Here is a 22,264-nt window from a genome sequence, read left to right on the forward strand (position 1 = left end):
CCGCCAGGGGGCAGCTTCTTTGTTGAGTGTCTGCCCCCTGGTGGTCAGTGCGCATCATAGCGACTTGTTGTTCTGCCATTTGGTTGATTTGCCTATTAGCCTTTTATTATATAGGATTGGTTTCAGGTGTAACCGTTAGACAATCATATACTTTATTATGGAGTTTTGCCCTCAATATTTCCTGTACCCTAATCGGTTCCATACATAGTTGTCACAATATTATTGACTATATTTCCAATGTTTTACGTACTTCCCCATGACTATTTTGTAAGGACTAATTTGTATTTCTTAGTCCCTTTACCTCTTTCTTCCAGTGCCCCAACTTCCCCACCCCCGCTGGCAATCACTAAATCTCTGTCTCTGTATTTGTGAGTCTGTTTAACTTTTGTTTGTTCATTTATTTTGTTCTTTAGATTCCACATATAAGTGAAATCATATGGTATTTGTTTTTCTCTGACTGGTTTATGCTCATTGAATAGGTCAGTCATCCTATATTTTTAAAGAATATTTATATGCTGGTAGAAGGAGGAGGTTGGGGAGGGAGCTGGCTTTTTGTTAGGGGTTGTTGCACTGGGGGGCATTTTCAGAACATCTGGGTGTACCCCATTGTCAGGGTCCCAAAACATAGACAGGTATTTGAACCAAACTATAGGTAACACTCTCTCTCTCTCTCTCTCTCCCCCCTGTCAGTCTTTTTCTAAGGTCCCAGTGATTTGTTCCATAGATTTAAAGAAATTCTCAGTATTTGGGATTAGTAGGCAAAATCCTGTAACTGGAGGAAGTGTTTCTTTAGCTAATTCCTTTTTATTCTACCATTAAGTTAAAAGAAAAACTCTGCACAGCTGGCTGCTTTTTAAAAGGAGATTATGGATACACCTGTTGATAAGGGCTGGGAAGGGAAGGTTATTTTTCTATGTATTAGTAACCATGACATGCCTGGTTCATTCCATTACTAGGCATTGCTGCTGGGAAACAAATATTACCCTGTCTCTTGTTTATGTAGTGCATTTTTTTTTTCAAGTTAATTAAAGGGCTTACCGGGCATTATCTCCCTAAACACACAGAAGTCTTAATAAAATGTAGACAGACCTATGCTAACATGACATTACATCTGTTTTATAGTGCTCTTGGACTATAAAAATATGGTCCCTGTCCCAAAGAGTTTATATGTACTTTCTGATGTGTATGTTCTAAAGACATCAAATGTGAGGAAATGGGCAAAGCGAATGAAAAATGAGGGCTAAGGGCTGTTTTTCATTTATTTCATGAGATTATTGAAAGTAACAAAAAATGAGAATACTGTTTTAGATAAACCGGTGTGCGAAATAAGCATTTTATTGATGAATTTAATTTGTTTAAGCGAAGTCACAGATGAATTTATGTAACATACAGAATGGAAGGAATTTTGGTCCTGAATAATGTGAAAATCTTCCTCAGTTTTTACCTTCGCTTTTCAGGGAAGATTATGATCAGGTAATCAAGGTTGAATTAATGTCTTTGTTTCTAAAAATGCTTTGCTGGCAGTTGTCTTCGGAGAAGATGATTAATGGTACAGATAGCATTAAAGAAGAACGAGTTGTCTGGATTTTACAGCTGGTCTTCAAGGGGCAGCTGCCCTGACCATAGGAACTCTGATTTAATTAAACTTTCGGGCTGAAGAAACTTAAAAAAAAGTCTTGAGGTTGCACAATGTGTTTAACCTTGAGGTTTGTCAACAGTTGTAGAATAAAATGAACACTTTACAGGAACAAATCAGTATGCAGTTTTTCAGGTCAACCACCAAAGGACTTTTCCATTGTAAGTGAAACTAGGAAGTAAGTTTTCTTGGCAAATGTAGCATTTGTTCTCAGAGGAGTTAGTTATTGTCTTAAAACAATGGGTATATGTAAAATGTAACAGGATAAGAAGAAAGGTGTAATCTTATGTTAATTTTACTGTGGTGTTATATTGTGTTACTTCTCTGGGTTTAAAAAAACATGTTTTTGTCCTTTTTAAATATTAAATGGCAAAATTAGCACTTGCTTACTGAAAGTATTTGATGATTCTCAACCTCCAAAGTCATATCCCTGCTGGAAAAGAACAACCAAATGCATCTGCATTAGAAGTATGTGAAATAAAAAGTGTAGCTCTTTCTTCATTTCCTGACCCACCCAGAAATCATAACTGGGATTAGTGTGATGTAGTGCTATGCAGAATATTTTATTCTAGGTGAGAATAGTATTTTATTAGCATTTTACTCTAAGTAAGAGGAAAACATACATACACATATGAAGATTATATCTAACATTCATGTGTTTGTCCCAGCCCTTCCTCTGTATTAGTGCTTTTGCACATATACACCATTAAAATTTTACAACCCACTATAACTTAGGTGCCATTGTCAGCCTCCACTTTATAGATGAGGAAACAAGAGAGGGAGAGCTTAGAAACAATTTGTGCAAGATGACACAGTAAAAGGTTAGGCTGGGATTCGAACCTAGGTGCCCATAATATAAGTCAAAATGTTTATCTCACATAACCGTAAGTAAATAAACTGGGTATCTCTGTATGTCCACATGTATAATTTTTGTTTATTTGTAAAAATAGGATCACTGTACATCTTGTGCATTTTCCTTTATTTAGCAATAAATCAAGCCCATCTTTTCATGTCTGTGACTATAGCTCTATTTTATTGCTACTAAAAGGTTCACTAAATGACTTTGAATAATTCCATAGTTTGTGTTTTTCTCTGACACCTATGAAAACAGTGATGGGCATTCTTTTACATACATCTTGTGCTCACATGGAGGTATTGCTGCAGGTACAGATTCTCAGAAGTGAAGCTGGATCAGAAACTGTGTTGACTTGAAATTGTGAAAAGCACCGCTCAATACTCTACCAGTTTACACTCCCACCCAAAGGATGGTTTATAAGACAGGATGACCTAAGAAAAAGATAATCATGTGTTCAATAAGTTATTGAGTTCTATATATGCTTTCAGGAATTCCATCAAAAAAGACAAAACAGGCTCCTTTCCATTTCTGGCAGCTTCTGACTCATTTATGTAGGCCAGAAATACACGGTCAAATGGACACAGGCAATTTCCACACTAAAGCAAGTCCATAGTTAATGATATTTCATGGTTTCTTAACTGTGACCTCTTAGGGCCACACATTCATCATGGGTAGCAGAGGCTCGAACTCCACTTAGCCTGCTCTTTTAGAACACAACCCAAACGAATGTTTAGCTAATGTACCCTGGGAATAATTTTGAAAATGTATGTAACCCTTCAGAAATGTTTACATTAACCTCTACATTTTTTTTCCATGTGAAGTTTTGATAGCCACAAAAAGATGCAAATTCTGTTTATATTATAAGTAGGACCATTAAGAAAAACTACTTTATCACCCTAATGTATCATGGAATCCATACACCACAACTATTTCATGCCAACATTTATGCAGTGAGAAAACACAAAAAGTTATCTTTTAATAAGAGATTTATGATTGTTTTTGCTTTAACTTGGAATTCTACACTATTTCTATCATGAGATTTTAATATCTATATATACTACCAACCATTACAACTGAATGACCAAAACAACCTGTTGACCAGTCACTATGATGTGCACTGACCACCAGCAGGCAGATGCTCAATGCAGGAGCTGCCCCCTGGCGGTCAGTGTGCTCCCACAGAGAGAATGCTGCTCAGCCAGAAGCTGGGCTCACAGCTGATGAGCACATCTGCGGAGGCGGGAGGCAGCTCAGTGGCGGCACTATCGAGTGGGGAGAGGCAGCAGCAGGTACAGTGGGCTGGGATGAGCATGAGCGACGTGGTACCTGGCCCCGTTTTGGGCTCCTCCCTGGCCATCTGCCACCTGCCACCTGGCGCACTGCTATATCCCCCAAGAGGTCCCGGATTGCAAGAGGGTGCAGGCCAGGCTGAGGGACCCCCCCACGAATTTCATGCACCGGGCTTCTAGTGACAATATATTTGTGCTTGACATTCTTGTACTAATTTTTTCAGCATAAGCTTCTGCAGTAAAAGTATATATATGTGTGTGTGTTTAAATGTGACCTGCCACCTGGCGCACTGCTATATCCCCCAAGAGGTCCCGGATTGCAAGAGGGTGCAGGCCAGGCTGAGGGACCCCCCCACGAATTTCATGCACCGGGCTTCTAGTGACAATATATTTGTGCTTGACATTCTTGTACTAATTTTTTCAGCATAAGCTTCTGCAGTAAAAGTATATATATGTGTGTGTGTTTAAATGTGAACTTAAAATTTTTTTTTCTGTGACTATAAGTCACTAAGTATTAAAAACATTATTCTGGATGGCATATTTCAATTATTAGCTTCTTGATAAATAATTATTAAAAATCTTAAAATTTATATATTATAATAGTTTTTAATATAAAAGTAAAACATCATTGGAAATACATCTCTTAAAGAGACACATAATGCTATCTTTTAAAAATTCACGTGTCCTGCCTGGCTGGTGTGGCTCAGTTGGTTGAGCATTGTCCCATGCACCAAAAGTTCACCAGTTTGATTCTTGGTCAGAGCACGTGTTGGGATTGCAGGATTGATCCCTAATAAGGGTTTGTGCAAGGATGCAGCCAATTGATGTTTCTCTCTTCCTCTCCCTTCCTCCCTCTTTAAAAAAATAATATAAAATAAAATAATCATGTGTTCAGGGTGAAAATTATAATTACAAAAATGAAATAAGCTTCAATATCATATTCCTTTTATGCTTGCTCAGAAGTATGCTCAGATTAATAAATGGGTGGAAATGAGAGTATTTTTTTTTGTAGTAATGCCCTGTAAGTCTTGGGACTCTTAATTTATATACCAAAGAAAATCATCCCTGATCTAACACCAAAAGTCATTTTATTAATTAGCTGGGAACTTAGCTAGACTGTTCTTCAGTTTTGTAAAATCTAAATAATTGGGGACTACCTGGCTTGTAAAATGATTTGTTTACAGTATTGAAGTCTTTTACTTTCTCAATTTCTGGGAAACTCATCAAGAGATCATTCTCTATGTCAGTTAGTCTTTCACACAGGGGCAGCCTGTGTAACTTAGAACGGTTTCAGAAAATCAGAATATTGGTAATTTCAATACACTTTGACCAGTTAATATTTTCTTTTGATAAAAGCTCTTCCCATAATTTTATGTCCATCCAAACCTTGGAGTTATAGATTTAGCTTATTCAATTCCTGGGAAATGTCCACCAGGTATATAATCCAACTGGGAAACCCAACAACCCTCGTGGTCAGAAAAAGGCTGATTTCATTTTTTAAATTCAAATTCAAATAAACATGTAAATGTGTACTGCCATGATCTTCACCTCTTTCTGAATGCTAATGGTGGCGGGGAAGAGGAGGAAGCTTTGCTGTGAGTTTTTGCCCGTCAAAGTAACAGGCCGCTGCTGTCCAGATGTTTTCCCACTGTTCCCATTTGTTCCCATGGGCCTCTTCCTCGGGGTGGGTGCTTTCATTCTCAATAGTAGGCGATGGCCAGGCAAGTGTGTTACATGAAAATGGTTAGCCCTCCCACTGCCTTACTTTGCAATATATTTGAACTCAGAATATTGATATACTCAGGGCTGACCCATAGCACCATTGCATGATTATTCCCAGATAATTATACCCACTGATATAATGACCTTAGTACCATGATGGTTGGCTGAGGGGCCTGGCTTTGCAACTAGTGAGAAGAATGCCAGTGAAAGGGTGGGTGAGAAAGGCATGGAAGCATTATTGTCGGTGTCTTCTTGGACTAATCAGACTTAAGGACCTTGAAAACTTGCTGGAATCTCTCTTAAAATGCTCCATGCCCATGTTCTGCTTGGAAAATGTGGGTGTGCCATCATATCTCCCTTTGAACAACTGCATTCTAGATCATTTAATTGGTGCTATATTTTGTAGGCTTGCTCCCTCACCCCCTTTGGTCTAATGTCTTTTGTTTCAAGGACTGATGTGGCCTCATCCCTTTTTCATATGATAATATCCTCTGATGTGGCCTTTGAGTTGCCCATTAAGCAAATCCTGGGTTTGGGATGGGTGGTGCTTTTAAGAAAAATGCTAGTGATGAGCAGTGACAAATTTTACTGAATTTGAACATTTTAGATTCTCTACCTATAATTATAATCAAATAAAACTCTAGGTGGGTGTGGACTGGTCTATAAGAGTCTTCTAAAAAAAGTTGCAAGAGGAGAGGAGAGATATATATAATCGGTTGCCTCTTGTGGGAATGGAACCTGCGACCCTTCCATGTGCAGGCCAAAGCTGTAACCACTGAGTACACCGGCCACGTTGCAAGAGGAGAGGAGAGATATATAATTATATAAATCGGTTGCCTCCTGTGGGAATGGAACCTGCGACCCTTCCATGTGTAGGCCAAAGCTGTAACCACTGAGTACACCGGCCAGGAACCATATTGTTTTTGCTTGTTTAAATTATTTAAGATTTTCTTAATTTTCCTTTTACAGTGGAAGACATGTTTTTCTAATTTCTGTTAAAATCTATTTTAATTCTTCTGTGACATATAGTTTGAAAAAAAAAATCTGTTGGTATATCAACTTCCCTAAAATAAATTATCCAAAGCAGTTCACTATCTATAATTTTATCCTGAGTTAAAAAGAAAATCTGCTTTCTAGGTCAATCTTCATTAAGCTATTAATATCCTTTTCATATTATAAGACTTCTTAATTTCTTTTATTAGCAACTGCAAGCAGCTGAAATATGAGTGTCATTACTTAGAGTGTTTATTGATATTTAAATTCTCTTCAGCAGTTTTGCCCTGATGTCAGCAACCTTCTTTCTGGTAAACAGGTACACTGTCCGTATTTATTGAACCATATTTATGTTTTTATTTTGCATCTGCTGATAGCTCTGCCTCTTTTCTATAATTTCATATTAGCGAATTCAAGAGTTGCCACAGGGACACTTGGTTATTGGTGAATCTGGAAAAGCCTGAATTTTATTCTGTATTATCAAGAGCATAAAAATCTCTTGAGAATAAATAAATGAGAAGTGAACTTACAAAGTTCAGAACAGTATCTGACTTTCTGGTTCATTATATATAGTTACTTGAAAAACAACTAAACATTTATTCTTGGTAAAATACACATCCAGGAAAAATGATTGGTAGAAAGAATATTGGAGTAAGCGTCTGGCAATATGATTTTCCTTTCTGCTCTGTGACCTTTGCCAAATAAGCCTGTCTTTGAGTCTCCTTGTTCTAATTTATAGAATGAAATGGTTGAATCACAGGGATTGGGTTCATTCCACACTCTGTATTTTAGGACCTCATGGAGTAGTAACTTTAGTTGTTATTGTGTTTTAGGATTATAAATGATATAAAAGAGAAAACATAAACTATATAGACATACATCACACAAAAGTCAAACTGTCTCTGCCATTTCCAACCTTGGCTAAAGGCACTATTCACTGTTTGCTGATGGCTGGATGATATGTCCTTGCATGAGCATACTATTACTTATTTACCTATTGAAGGACATTGGAGTACTTTCAAGTTTCATACACAGCCACATGCAGAGAGTCCCAAAGAATATTCTTGTATATATTTTTGAGTTCTTATATGAAAATGCTTCAACGAAGTATGGGAAAATTTAAAATCTATATAAAAATGGACATTATGGATTTTTTATTTTTTTGCAAACCTGGACATTGGAAAACAAGGTCTCTCCTTTCTTAAGTTCCTTCCTCCACCTGTTAAAGCCTTTCCAGGTGTCCTTTCGATTATACATTTGTTTCTTGCTACAAGACTCTATTGTCTAAAAGCTCGATGGTGACATAAAGTATACTCACTAGTTTACCTAAGAATTTATTGGGCCCAGTATTGAGTGGGGGCCAAGGCTACAGTAGTGAACAAATGCCAACTCTTCTGTTGTTGCTTTCATGGAGTGTAGATTCCAGGTGGTCAGGGTCAACGATAAGGGCAGGAATGAATGTATGTTTCCCAGCTGAGGAGAGAGACCTGTGAATACAGAAGAACATGTCTCAATCTGATGGTGGTGGCTGGCAGGGAAGGGCTCACTGGGTAGTGAGCAGAAGATGAGATGGGTTAATTGCTCCACCTGGTGGGGGCAGTAGTGAGCGGGGAAGAAGAGCTTTGCAATCAGAGGAGACTAAACATGCCAAGGCTCTGTTGCAGGAGGTAGCAAAACAAGTCTGAGAAACTGAAAGGAAGCCATTGGGCGAACCCCGAACCGAAGGTGAAGGTTGGAGAAAGTTAAAGCCAGAACAGGGACTTGAGTAAAGCCTGCCCTGTTGGCCTGGTTTGATTGCATCTTAAGTGAGGTAGCAGGAATAAAGCAAAGGGGGAAGTAGAAGTGGTAATGGTGAGTGTGTGTGTGTGTGTGTGTGTGTGTGTGTTCGACAAAGAAACATCCAGACCTGTAGAGAAGAGAATTTTTATGAGTTTATTTGAGCCAAACTGATGGCAATTGCCAGGAAGCAAATTCTCAAGATATTAAGGAAAATGCTCCAGAGAATGGCAGTTTTGCTGCTTACTTTATACATTAGTATCAGAGGAGGAGACTAAGGAGAGTTACATGAAATCCATTGGTAGATTAGGGAGGGGGGAGAAAGCAAAGTGGGGAAATCTCTCTGTTAGCTAAAAAGCAAAACTGTTGTAAGCAGCAGGACTGGCACCAGGTGTCTCACCTGTGGTGTCAGACTGGACCTGGGTTCAGCAACCTCAGTACTTGGGTTCTGGCTAGGAAAGAGTTCAGAGCAAGACCCAAACTGTGAGAGAATATTTATTTGGTAAATGACAGAGGTAGAAAAATTAATTCTTATTAAGAAATGGACTTAGGAAACAAGTTATGGAGGTAAAGGAAGGGCCCTTGGAACTTGGGAATGAGGAAGCTAATGGTAATGTGCCTGGGGCATGGATGGGGAGTAGAAGGGGGAAGGAAAATGCACTTCAGTGCTTCAGGGAGGGAGAGCGCACTGGGTCCTCCGTCTTAGGGGTTTTAAGGATGGAGATTTTAGGGGAGGTCCCAAGAGAAAATCTTACTAGAAAAATCAGCAGTTTTCCAGGTGTGTCCTTCCAAGGTTGTGGTCTCCACTGATTGATTGGCCGGCACCAGGGCAGGGTCGTTACTTAATGCAGCTGGTCCTGAGGCTGGTTGTGTAGCTTCTCTGGGCCTGGAGCTGCAACACAACTGAGGCCTAGATGTTATCTCTAGGGAGGAAAGGTCAAGGGGTCCAAACCCCCATGACTAGGGATATGCCAGGGGAGGAAAAGTCACCCTGGGGGCGAGGTCCCTCCCTACAACTGATTGCCCATTGCTAGTCACCCGGGGCCTTCCACCCTGGTGTCCTCACGTCCCTGGCCCGTCATCCTTGTTCTGCTCAGGTCTGCCTAACTTCCTATAACAAAACAGAGACACATACTTTTTTTTTTTATATTGGTAGGTACAGGATAGTTAGTAATTAATATTTATAGCACATGGTGATGGTCTGCAGGGAGGAAAATAACAATGGGGTTCTGTGGTCTGTGCTCTGGTGCAGACTGTTGTGCCTTGAGGCATCTGGGAAAGAAAATTACTGTGACATTTCAAAGGTGTGCTCTTAGATGCAAAAAGACAATAGATAAGCTCACTAAGTAAACATTGACCTTTGTCAAGGAAGCTATAGGCCTAGGATGTGACTACCAACCATGATCCCCATTTATTTATTTATTTATTTGTTTGTTTGTTTATTTTTATTTTTAACATATATATTTTTATTGATTTCAGAGAGGAAGGGATAGGGAGAGAGAATAGAAAGATCAATGAAGAGAGAATCATTGATCCGCTGCCTCCTGGATGCCCTCCACTGGGGATTGAACCTGCAACCCAGGCATGTGCCCATGACTGGAATCAAACCCAGGACCCTTCATTCTGCAGGCTGTCACTCCATCCACTGAGCCAAACCGGTCAGGGTTCACCATGACCCTCTTTAATTAGGAACTTTTATGTCTCTGAGTCTCTGAGTTTGTAAGCCCTGCCATGCAGCCTCCCCTGAGCTAGTCAGGATTAATATGTGGCCCCTTTTCCATCCAGTGTCCTCAGGAAAATAACATACTTAAATATGCATTAACATAAATTGTAATAAAATATGCAGAGAATGTTTGGATCTTGCTCTGGCCCATGGATCAGCTGATTGGAGCATCATCCCTTACACCAAAAGATTGTGGGTTTGATTCCCAGTCAGGGCAGATACAGAGAGATACCTAGGTGGCAGATTTGATCCCAGGTCAGGGTGCATTCAGGAGGCAGCTCCTCTCTCTCTCTCTCTCTCTCTTTCTCTCCTTCTCTCAATAGATACTTCATCAGGTGAGGATTAAAACAAAAACCAAAAGTAGCCTGGCTAGTGTGGCTCAGTGGTTGAGCATCGGCTTATGAACCAGGAGGTTATGGTTTGATTCCCTGTCAGGGCACATACCCAGATTGTAAGCTCAATTCCCAGAGTAGGGTGTGCAGGGAGCAGCAAAGCAATGATTCTCTCTCATCATTGATGTCTGTATCTCTTTTTTCCTTTCCCTTCCTCCCTGAAATCAATAAAAATCTATTTTGAAAAAAGTTAAGATCTTGCTTATCTTGTGCTAGTTTCTCATGTAAGCAGATAGTTCATAATTCTTTCAGAAGTAGTTCTCTTCACAATGCAATTATTTCTCAGAGTTCAGCTAGGTAACACTAATAATGTCAAATGTGTACTGATGAAAGCAGCTGTGTCTTCATTCATGAAAAAGCTGCTGAAATGTGTCTAGTACTACATTTTGTAGCCTTGCTCCCCATCCCTTTCTGGCCCAATGTCTTTTGTTTCAAGGACTGATGTGTCCTCATTCCTTTTTCATGTGATAATATCCTCTGATGTGGCCTTTGAGTTGCCCATTAAGCAATCCAGGGATTTGGGATGGAGGTTGGTTTTGTGGATAATGTGCTGTTTAATCTTCTCTTTTTCCTTTCAAATACATGAAGTGCCCAGTACCCCTCCTGAATTATTTGGGAGACTGTTTGCACTTTCTTGCTTGAGGGCTGTATCTGTGGAGCTGCTAAGAGTATAAAAAAACAAAACAAAACAAAACCAAGCTAACTTGAAAGTGGTGCAGTTATTGCTAAAATATGTCTCCCGCCATCTAATTCCTTTGTGTGTAACTAGCTAAGGATGCCTTTGTTCCTTCCCAACTCCACCCAGCTTCTCCAGGACTGAGGTCCATTTAGATAGCTGGGCCTGGTGCCGAAGCTGTGTGTTTACCTGATGAGTTTGGGGCCACTGGAAGATTATTTTGTTTTTCTAATCTCAGGATCTTCTGAAAGTTCCCTTCAGCTTTTTCTTCTCCCACCTACCACCACACTATAAATAAAAGACAACTCACAGGCATCCACTCCAATGTATCCCCTTCTTATATTCTGAATCAATTTTTTAGTTTCAAAAGCCCATAGTAACAGGAAAGCTTAAATAGCCGACAGAGGGTTAAAAAAAAAAAAGGTAAAGCAGTTTCTGGATGACTCTGAAGCTGCAGTGTTTGGGGAACATCTTTGTTATTTGTTGAGGGATTAGAGATTCAAGAAAGTCTTATTGCAGAGCAGGACACTGGGTTGTTGTGAATTACAACCCATCAGGAGCCATAATCAATTTGTTGTTGTTTTCTGTTAATCTTCAACCAAGGATATTTTTCCATTGATTTTTAGAGAGAGTGGAAGGGAGAGGGAGAGACAGAGAGAAATATCAATGTGAAAGAGACACATAGATTGGTTGCCTCCTGCATACATCCTGACTAGGGCCAGGGAACCTGCCACTGAGGTATAAGCCCTTGACTGGAATCAAACCCGGGACCCTTTAGTCTGCAGGCCAATGCTCTGTCCTCTGAGCCAAACCGGCTAGGGCCCTAATCTATTTTTGTAAAGTGGAGAAGGGCAGTTTTTGCCCTTCACTAGCTGGTAGTTCATTGCCCCACCCCCACCCCCTTGGAGCACTACAGCCCTAGATTATGCAATATGTTTGGAATTCTCCCTCAAAAGTCTAGTTTGCCGCTAAACTGGGTTGTGAACATTAAGAGCTTTTGGTTTCTTTGACAAACTTGAACTCATTGGATGCTCTGTGACCATCAGCATTATCTTGGTTACATAGACCAAGGGCTCCGGGCTCAGATCCAAAACTTGCATAACATGATCAACCTGGAATACTGCCTGAATATCTTTGAAAAGTACTTACATGGAAAAAATAGTAGATAATCTACTATATTTAAATTTTTATATGTACATACATATATTTACTTTTAAGTTGTTTTTTAATTCACGGAAGGGAACAGTACTCATCTCATGAAAAAGAGAGATAATTAATGATACTCTAACCACTCAATAATCCAATGTTGGTCTTCTTTACTTTTTAAGATTCTTTTCATTTGAAAGCTATTTATATGATTTTGAGGACTTTGTTAAAATTAGCTGATATTTTAAGATCCTTTTGACATTTTACATGATTATAGGACATGGGGACATAAGTTCAGAAAAGCTGGAAGGCTCTCACAGTTGAAGAGCTGCCATATTTGGGAGTTCTTGGCAAAGTTTTATATAAACTGTATGTTTTTCACTTAGGGAGTCTTTAGAATGGAATTAAAAGTACACACCATACTTCGTACATAGACTTCTGGTTACAGAAGGAATACAGCAAAGCTATTGAGCAATATGGAATTTGAAGTTAGAGACAGAATCAGAGTGGATCTCAGACTGGGCCCTAGGCTACAGGGTTTGCTGCTGAAAGTGGAAACATTCAGGAATCTGGGGACTGAAGTTTCCTTCCAAGGAGGCAACACAGTTTGTTGTATTCTCTTTTGGCCTCAACAGTGTGAGAAGGACTTCTAAAACAGGGGCAGAATTCAGAGATACATTTGACTTTAAAAATACAATTGTGGCCCTAGCAGGTTTGGCTCAGTGGATAGAGGGTCGGCCTGCAGACTGAAGGGTCCCAGGTTCGATTCCAGTCAAGGGCACATGCCCGGGTTGCAGGCTCGGTCCCCAGTTGGGGGCGTGCAAGAGGCAGCCTATCAATGATTCTCTCTCATCGTTGATGTTTCTATTGCTCTCCCCCTCCCTTCCTCTCTGAAGTCAATAACAATATATTAAAATAAATAAATAAATAACATGTGTAAAAAAGAAATATACTTAAAAAAATTGTGAGTGAAGATAGAAAGTGGCTATAATTAAGTAGAAATAGAAATCTGATGAAGGTTTACAGTCTCCAGGTATAAGGTAGTTTCCTGGGAAGTGGAAAATCCTTGCCCCAAATGAAAAAGGGCCTCACAAATGCTCATATTTAACCATGAATTACAGGTCCACACACAAAAATGACAAAAGGATAAGAGAGAAATTCAGACCATTTCCCTTCCTATACATGATACTAACATCTGTGGCTATACAGAAACCTAAGTATTTAGAGCTCTAAGTCTGTTAATGGAACATTCAGAAGCCCGAACAACAAAAAATAGTAATGGCAACCCATTTCCATAACATGACACAATTCGTAGGAGAGCCCCAGCCTCCTGCCTCGCCAGACATTCTCTCAAATGTGCCCTCTACACATGATTCTTCACTGGAGTACTTTGATTCACTCCCATTCCCTGTAAAATTTCAATCTACCTGAGGGTGAGTGGCTGCAGCGAAGCCTTGGTGTATGTCTCCCAAAACTAGTTTTAAATCCACTTCACTGAAGGTGATATTATTCCCATTCACCCCTAGCACACACCCCTTATCCACATATGTATTTTTTAAAGCAGTTGGAACCTTGACACAGAAGCCAAAGTGTGTTATGTAATTCCTAGTAAAGACCCCTTCAGATATGAGGGGTCAGGGTTAGTGTCTGGGTAGGGTCTCCATGGCAAGTTGGGGTGAGGAGACTGCGTCAGAGTGTTGGAAGATGGTAGAGTTGAAGAAAAGCTGATTGATAAGATGACCAAGAAGACAAAATTTTAATTCACTTGTATTCATCCAGCCATTCAACAATATTTAGATTGCTCTTTATTATATGCCCGAGGCTCTCTTAGGGTAGGTGAGGTCCTCTTTTCCATCGGTAGGGGATGTATCGTGGTACCTTGCTATTCAGGTGTAATGCATAGGTGGGCAGCTTCTGGATCCCTTCGGAGGATGTTGAAGATGAGCATCTCTTAAGTATATTAAAAGTCAGAAACATTAGTACAAGGTAGAGTGTTGATTCTAGAGCCGTACGATCTGGGTTCACGTCCCAGCTTTCACCTCGGTGGTCTTGGGCAAGTTTTTAAATCTCTGTTTCCTCTTATGTAAACTGGGAATAATAATAACACCTACTTCATGATGTTGTTTTAAAGAATAAATGAGTTAACATTATAAAAGTCTTAACACATAATAAACATTACATAAGTATTGATAAATGAAGTAGGCAGTGAGACACAATCCAGAACGTAATAGAAAACAGAGAGTATGGACTAGTGAGTTTCAAAGGGGATAGTATCTGCCCCTTCATAGAATACATTATCCCCCCTGGTCTGTTGTTTTGTTTTCCACAGTTGCAGTTACCTGTGCTCAACTGTGGTCTGAAAATATTAAATGGGAAATTCCAGGAATAAACAAGTCATATGTTTTAAATTGTGCATCGTTCTCGGTGGCATGATGAAATCTCGCGTGACCCCACCTCAGACGTGAATTCTCCCTTTGTCCAGTGCCACCACGCCCCACGTGCCAGTCTTAGCAGCCATCTTGACAATCAGAAATGTCTTGGTATCACAGTGCTTTGATTCAAATAACTCTTATTTTACTTAATAATGTCCCCCAAAATACAAGAAGAGTGATGCTAGCAATTCATTTATGCCAGAGAGAAGCGGTACAGTGCCTCTTTTAAGTGAAATGGTGAATACAGTACACTAAGATACATTATTTTGAGAGAAAAAGAGACTGATTCACATAACTTTAGTATATTGTTATAATTATTCTGCTTTATTATTAGTTATTGTTGTTTATAATTTGTACATTAAACTTTGCCATAGCTATATGTTTCCAGGAAGAAACATAATATATGTATGGTTAGGCACTATCTGCCATTTCAGACATCTACTGGGTGGCCTTGGAATGAATCCCGCTATGCTTTAGAATTTTGTGGCAGTTTGGTTCTTCCATTGATTGGGAAATGCTGTAGGAAAGGGTAGTATATCCTGCCTAAGTTTCAATTTCCTAGCAGGTGAAAATGTTCTGATGCTCCATACAACTTCATTGTACATGTAGTTGCAAGAGTTATGAGTTTCAGAGTTTTATTATGCACTGAACTTTTCAGGGCTGCAACTGCCATGTAATGAACAATAATTGTATTTTGTTTTGTTCAGAATCACCATTTCAGAGTGTCACTAATGCAATACCAATCCCAGCACATGAATGCCCATGCAATGCATTTCCATCAGCACATGGCTCTCACTGTGGTTCTCCTTATTTGTATAAGAGTCCAGAGACTTCCCATGTTTTCTAGTGAAGCTACGGCCAAGTGCTGATATATGGAAATGCATGCACTTTTAGAGTAAGTTACTTTCCTTTGTTTCTTTGTATTACAATTAGGAGATTATTTTGGTGGTAAGACATCAGTGGATGGATATATTACATTATCAATGAATTTCATTTTATTACAAACTAGAAGTTTGGTGCACAAATTCGTGCACAGGTGGGGTCCCTTGGCCTGTCCGGTAATTGGGCCAATTGGGGTCATCTCACCCAGTCCCAATCAGGGCTGATCAGGGCAGCTGGCCAGGGGGAGGGACTGCAGGAGGTTGGCTGTGGGAGTGCACAGTCCACCAGGAGGCAGCTCCTGTGTTGAGTGTCTTCCCCCTCGTGGTCAATTCACATCATAGCTACCAGCTGGTTGTCTGGTTGTCCAGCTGTAACGGTTGCTTAGGCTTTTATATATATAGCTATTTGTTAAGACAGTGGCAGAGTTGGGACTAAGATGGGCAGGAACCACTGGAACAAGCAAATATCCCGGGACAGTGTCAGTCAGAGGGGGTGGTTGGAGGTTGGACAATGAGCTGTGCATGAGGAAGGTCCTTATTAAATGGGCACAGATTATTCCATGAAGGAGTTAGTGTGGTCTTAGCTAGCCAAACTCTGTTTACTCATGTTAGATATCTACAGTTCTCTTTAAACCTTTATAAACAAGGTAGAAGTCAATGTCTTTCTAGTAGAGAGCAGTCACTACACCCAAACTAACATCGAGTCTGTGCCCAGACTTGTTCACATACTCACATACTTCTGGAGTTCAGTCAGCTGCTAATATAAGAGCGTTTATTCCTTGTCCTCTTCATTCTGCACTAATGCAACACCAATAAGAGTGACATTACTAGAGGGAGAGATAAAAATTTGAAATAAGTTTTGTGTTATAAATTTACCCTTTCACAATTTGGTACACTGTTATTTCTAACAATGTGAGGATTACACAAGTGATTTTTTTCTTCTAGGTTGCAAACTATTTGAAGACAGGGTATTAATCTTGAATACTTTTGTGTCATTGGTAACTAAAAGAAGGCCTGGCATAGAATAAGAACACAATATATCTTGAATGAACAAATGGAGAGATGTTGGGTTTGGGATAATAAACTGAGTTGTAGTTATGCATTCTAGTTCTACTCCCAGATTTGTCACAGAACTGAGTTTTGAATTCACCTAAGTAACTTAAAATCTTGGTTTCATCATCCAAAATCTGAGGTTAATGAATCTTGCCCAGATAATGTATAACATTTTTCTTACGATCAAGAGAAAGAAGTCAGATAAAACCGTTAGAAAACCACAAAGCTCAGACAAAAATGCAAGCTTTAATAGTTTCCCCAAAAGTGTATAATCAGATTTGGGTTATTCAGAGTGGAGTGGTGCATTAAGGAGGATGTTGTGGGCTGAATAATGTATCCTCCAAAATTCATGTCCACCTGGAACTTCATAATTTACCAGTCTTTAGAAAAAGATTTTTACAGATATATCAGCTAAGATGAGGTAAAATGGATTAGGATGGGCCCTAACTCCAATGACTGGTGTTCTTATGAAAAAGGAGAAGACACACGGAGACTCAGGGAGGAAGGCTATGTGAAGATGGAGGCAGAGATTTCCATATGTGGCTACAAGCCAAGGACCCCAAGGATTGCTAGGGGCCACCAGAAGCTAGGAAGGGGCAACCCCGGCTTCTGCCCTAGCACCTTCAGAGGAGCATTGCCCGCTAGCTTCCAGAACTGAGAGAAAATGAACTTCTGTTATTTACAGGTACCCAGTGTGTAGCACTTTGTGACAGCAGCCCTAGGAAACCAATACAAGGATAATTGCTTTTTCTTCTTGTGGAGAAAGGGACAGGATTAGAAGTAAAATAAAACTTGTGAAATTTTTCCTGGTGTCCTGTCATCCTTTCCATTGGCCAGATCTTCTTTATGGAAATAGAAGTAGGTAGCAAAGATTTAAAAGCATGGCTTTTGACACAGACATAGGTGGGATCCGTATCCCACTATTGGCAACACTCTGGGACTTGGGCTCACTTAACTTGGGCACAGTTCCAGCTGTAAAGTCTAGGTCAGGGGTGGGCAAACTTTTTGACTCGAGGGCCACAATGGGTTCTTAACTGGACCGGAGGGCCGGAACAAAAGCATGGATGGAGTGTTTGTGTGAACTAATATAAATTCAAAGTAAACATCATTACATAAAAGGCTACGGTCTTTTTCTATTAAGTTTTATTCATTTCAAACGGGCAGGATCCGGCCCGCAGGCCGTAGTTTGCCCACGGCTGGTCTAGGTGATAATAGCTTCTTTCCCCTTCACTGATCTGAAGAGCAAATGAGGAAATATATGTAGTTTGGAATATATGTGTACATGTAACATGGAATAATAACTTCTAAAGGTTACTGGTTATTACTGTAGACTAGAGAGACCAAGTGACTGGGGCAACCAGAGCTTAATTCCAGATAGTTCTACTTTACCAGCCTCTAATCAAAGAACATTAAAAAAATGACACTTTCTATTTTGAATCATGATCCTTGATCACTTCTTCCCCAAAGCATCTGAATTCACCTTTGTCATGATAACAATAATCAGACCTGATTAATTAATGTCACTTGGCTGACTTCCATTACAATTGTAGATATCTTTCATATATATTTTTAAGAAACTGCAGTGTTTTGCCACTATTTAATAAGAAGCCAGAATGGAAAGTTATGAGGAGTTTGAAAAAGTTTTTGAACCTTGCAATTGCTTTATAGACTTGCTTTATGTTTCAAAATAAAGGCAAGGTTTTAAATGTCAGTTGTCATGGGAAGGCTCCAGACTTGCTGTGTGCCTCTGTGCTTGATTGAGTGATGAGTAGGCCAGGCCATCCTCACACAGTATCCCTGCCTTTGTGAGCTCGGGCAGGGCTCTGCTGTCCCTTCCTGAACAATGAATGGTTCTTCATTCTGTTTAAAATCTCAAATAGCAACCCATTTATGGATAATAAAGAATATTATAAACTGATGAACAAAAATACACTGAGTGGCCAGATTATTATGACCACCCCATCAGTACTTCATTGGGCCACCTTTGGCCTTCAATACTGCGGCAATTCTTCCTGGCACTGACTCCACGAGATGTTGAAAGGTGATGCGAGGAATCTCACACCATGCCTGATGAATAGCACTGTCCAGTTCTGTGAGATTTGATGGTTGTGGAACCAGCTGCCTGATGGCTCTTTTAACTTCGTCCCACAAATGCTCAGTTGGATTGAGATCTGGTGATTGTGGGGGCCACCTAAGCAAGGCAAAGTCTCCCTCATGTTCTTGAAATCACTCCTGCACAATATGAGCACCATGGCATGGCGCATTGTCTTGTTGGAAGAAGCCATCTCCATTGGGATACGCCATCAACATGATAGGATGAACTTGATCAGCAATGACACTTAGGTATGTTGTGCTATTCAGACGTTTATAATGGTTTGGCCCTCTAGCAACTCCACCGCAAAATTATAGCTAATTTGCCTACAAACATCAGGTGGTCATAATAATCTGGCCACTCAGTGTATATCTTCAATGTTGTTTTCAGATACAAATAAATTGGCTTTCTCAACCTTGGTTACTTTAGCATTCTCTAGGAAAGAAACCCAATCCTTTCACTATAGTCTTTTAATATGGGTTATTTGTTTATTTTTAAAAATACTGTTCAGCTATCCAACAAGTATGTGTGATCATAGGTAAATCCACCATGGCTATTGTGTTTGGTTAGCTAAAGCACCATTTTACTCGTGAGCAATGTACATATCTAAATATTTATTGACGCTTCCAAATCAAACAGCTTTGTCCAGTTCCAGGGATCTAGCTTCCACTGATAGGCAAATATTCCAGTCGTTCTGTGGCTCTGAGCAGTGCTTCTTTTAAATCGAATTCTCTTCTGCTCCAGCATCAGTAAGGTTTTTGTTGATGTTCCTTCTAAGGATTTGGTTGCATTTCTACTATAGAAACCAGAGTGCAGTTCTAAGTAGTCTTGCCCTTTTAGAAAATTTGTTCTTCAACTATATTGCCAAAACCCAGGCCTTCTTTGAACATTTATATTGTCTCACAGCTCTATTTAGAACAGGCTGTAAGACCTCTGTGTCTTGAGCAAGACTTAAGGACTCATTCTTACCATCACATTGGCAAATACCTGGAAGCCAGCCATTTGGAGGAACCCAAGTTGAACTATCAAGCCTGAAGGCTTGGTAGAGTCCCAACACTGACCTTTTAGTCTCTCTTTCTTTTCTTTGTCTTAAGAAAATAAGAGAAGACTGCTTACTATTGATTGTAATGTGTATCAGTTTTTGAAATTCAGCAGCTGGGCATTGAAGTTGTTTCACTGAGCATTTGCTTTTGTTGAATTAAGTCCAGGTCTCCTCATTTCCCAGAGCATAACATCTTGGTTAAATTCCATGGGAAAGGATTATATTCCGGGTATATAAACATCCAGCCAAATACTTGTAGAATTCGGAGAGATCATACATTCTTAGCAGTGACTCAATTCAGACACATGCATGTAGATTAAACCTAGTCTTCGAGGAGGCATAGTGTTAATAGTTTTGAAAATGACTTTTCCCAGCCTGATTCAAAGAACTCCCACTCTTCAGAATAAAATACACCTTAAATTCAGGTGGAATAATTAGCATCATCCCTAAAGAAATGACTTAGAGAGAGGCAATTAAGCTCTAAAGAGCCCAAGAGGAATAGAATCAATAGGTAAATTATGTGAGATTTGGCATGTGTGAGGTTAATGGAATTTTTTAGAAGTAAACTGTTGCTTACAATCTCAAATTGCTTTCATTTTGAGTTATTTTGGTTAAAAACAGAAACCAAAATTTAAACAAACAGTCTGCTTAATGTAGAATAAACATGTAACATAATTTGCACATTTGTTGGATGCTTGTTTTGGAAATCATTGTGGTGAAATGGAAATAGTCACATGGGCTTCTGAGCCAGGTTGATGTGGGTTTGCATGCTGGTTAGCTCTGTGGCTTTGGGCAAGTCACTTAACTCATTGAGCCACAAGTTCCTTTCCTATAAATTAGAAATGATAGTATCTCTCTTTTAGGATGGGTTAGGGGTTAGAGATTCAACCAGCACCCAGTGTGTCTTCAATAATGCTATTATTATTGGGGATAGACAAGACCAGGAAATGCAAGTCATTATTAGTTTATGCCTAATAATTTCTAGGCTATGTTTTCATATTGCTGGATTGAGACAATGGAGGTTATATTTTAAAATTTTGTTCTTGATAAATATGTACCATATATACCATGCATAAGTCATAAAGGTATATGTTAATGAATTTAGTAGTAACCATCACTCAATATATTGACTTTAAAAGAACTTGTAAAAACTTTTTTTTATGGAGTTATAACATACATATAGAAAATTATACAAGTGTACAATCAAAATAATTTTCACGAACTGAAGAAACTGTTGTAACCATTTTACAGATCAAGAAATAGTACATTCTTGACTAGCTTTGCAGTTTGATTCCTGGTAGGGGGAAATGGCTGGGTTGTGGACTCAGTCCCACGTGGGAGGCATGCAGGAAGCTGCCAATTGTTGGTTGTCTCTCATCATTAATGTTTCTATCTCTCTCTCCCTCTCCCTTCCTCTCTGAAATCAATAAAAATATATTTTAAAAAAGATATATGTTATTCCTAAATTATATAAATATCTAATCACTGTGTTGTACACCTGAGACTAATATATTATACATAAAATGTATTGAAAAATAAAAAAAAATATTAATAAAAAAATAGGACATTGCCAGCTCCAACAAAAATCTATGTGCTCCCTCTATTCATGATCTGTCCTCACCAAGGGTAACCACTCTCCTGACTTCTCATAAGTTTGATTGGTTATACATGTTTTCTAAACTTAATATACATGGAAACATACAGTATGTACTTTATTATGTCTCACTTCTTCAGCTTAGTATCATGTTTGTGATCTTCCTTTTAAAAATGTATTCAATATGGAAAATTTCAAATGTACACAAAGAAAGAGGAAATACAATGAGCCCTTAATGTATTCTCCACCTGTTTAAAGCCATCCTAACTCATAAATACTTTCTTTCATCAAAATACCCACCTAATTCCCTGCTTCCCCCAAAGCACTGGATGATTGTCACCAAATATGCTATCATTTCACCCATAAATATTTCAGTATTTATCTCTTCTTTTGTCACAACTAAAAATTTAACAGTAATTACATAATAGCAATAACCTGTCAGGAATCTACATTTCCCCATTGTCTCAGAAGTGAATTTTTTCCAGGTGGATTGTTCACAATAGTCTCTGAATAAAGTATTACAAACTTTCTTTTAAATGTTGAGTAAAGTTGAGGACTGAGCTCTACTTATATATGGTAAATTGGAGTGGGAGTGTGGTTCTTTGTGACAAACATGGAGAGAGAAAAGGTCTGCCTATTTTCAAAGTAGAAGTTTTTGGGGTTTAAAGCACCTTAAAATCCTGCTTTAGCCGGTTTGGCTCAGTGGATAGTGTTGGCCTGTGGACTAAAGGGTTCTGGGTTCAATCCCAGTCAAGGGCATGTACCTTGGCTGCAGGCTTGAACCCTGGCTCTGGTCCGGTTGCCTGTGAAAGACAACCAATCAGTGTGTCTCTCTCACATTGATGTCTCTCTCTCTGTGACTCTCCCTCTCCCTGTACTCTCTCTAAAAATCAATGGAAGAATATCCTCAAGTGAGGATTAACAAAATATAAACAGCAAAATAAATAAAAGGCCTTACAAT

At 39.3% G+C, this 22,264-nt stretch overlaps 1 protein-coding gene across 2 annotated transcripts in view; it reads left to right on the plus strand.

Moving 5' to 3' along the window:
• Positions 1 to 22,264, plus strand: part of PLCB1 (phospholipase C beta 1) — a 631,360-nt gene that overhangs the window by 56,578 nt on the left and 552,518 nt on the right. The gene's annotated exons all lie outside the window — the stretch shown is intronic.

Source organism: Myotis davidii, unplaced genomic scaffold, assembly GCF_000327345.1.
Source record: "Myotis davidii unplaced genomic scaffold, ASM32734v1 scaffold32, whole genome shotgun sequence".
NCBI lineage: Eukaryota > Metazoa > Chordata > Mammalia > Chiroptera > Vespertilionidae > Myotis > Myotis davidii.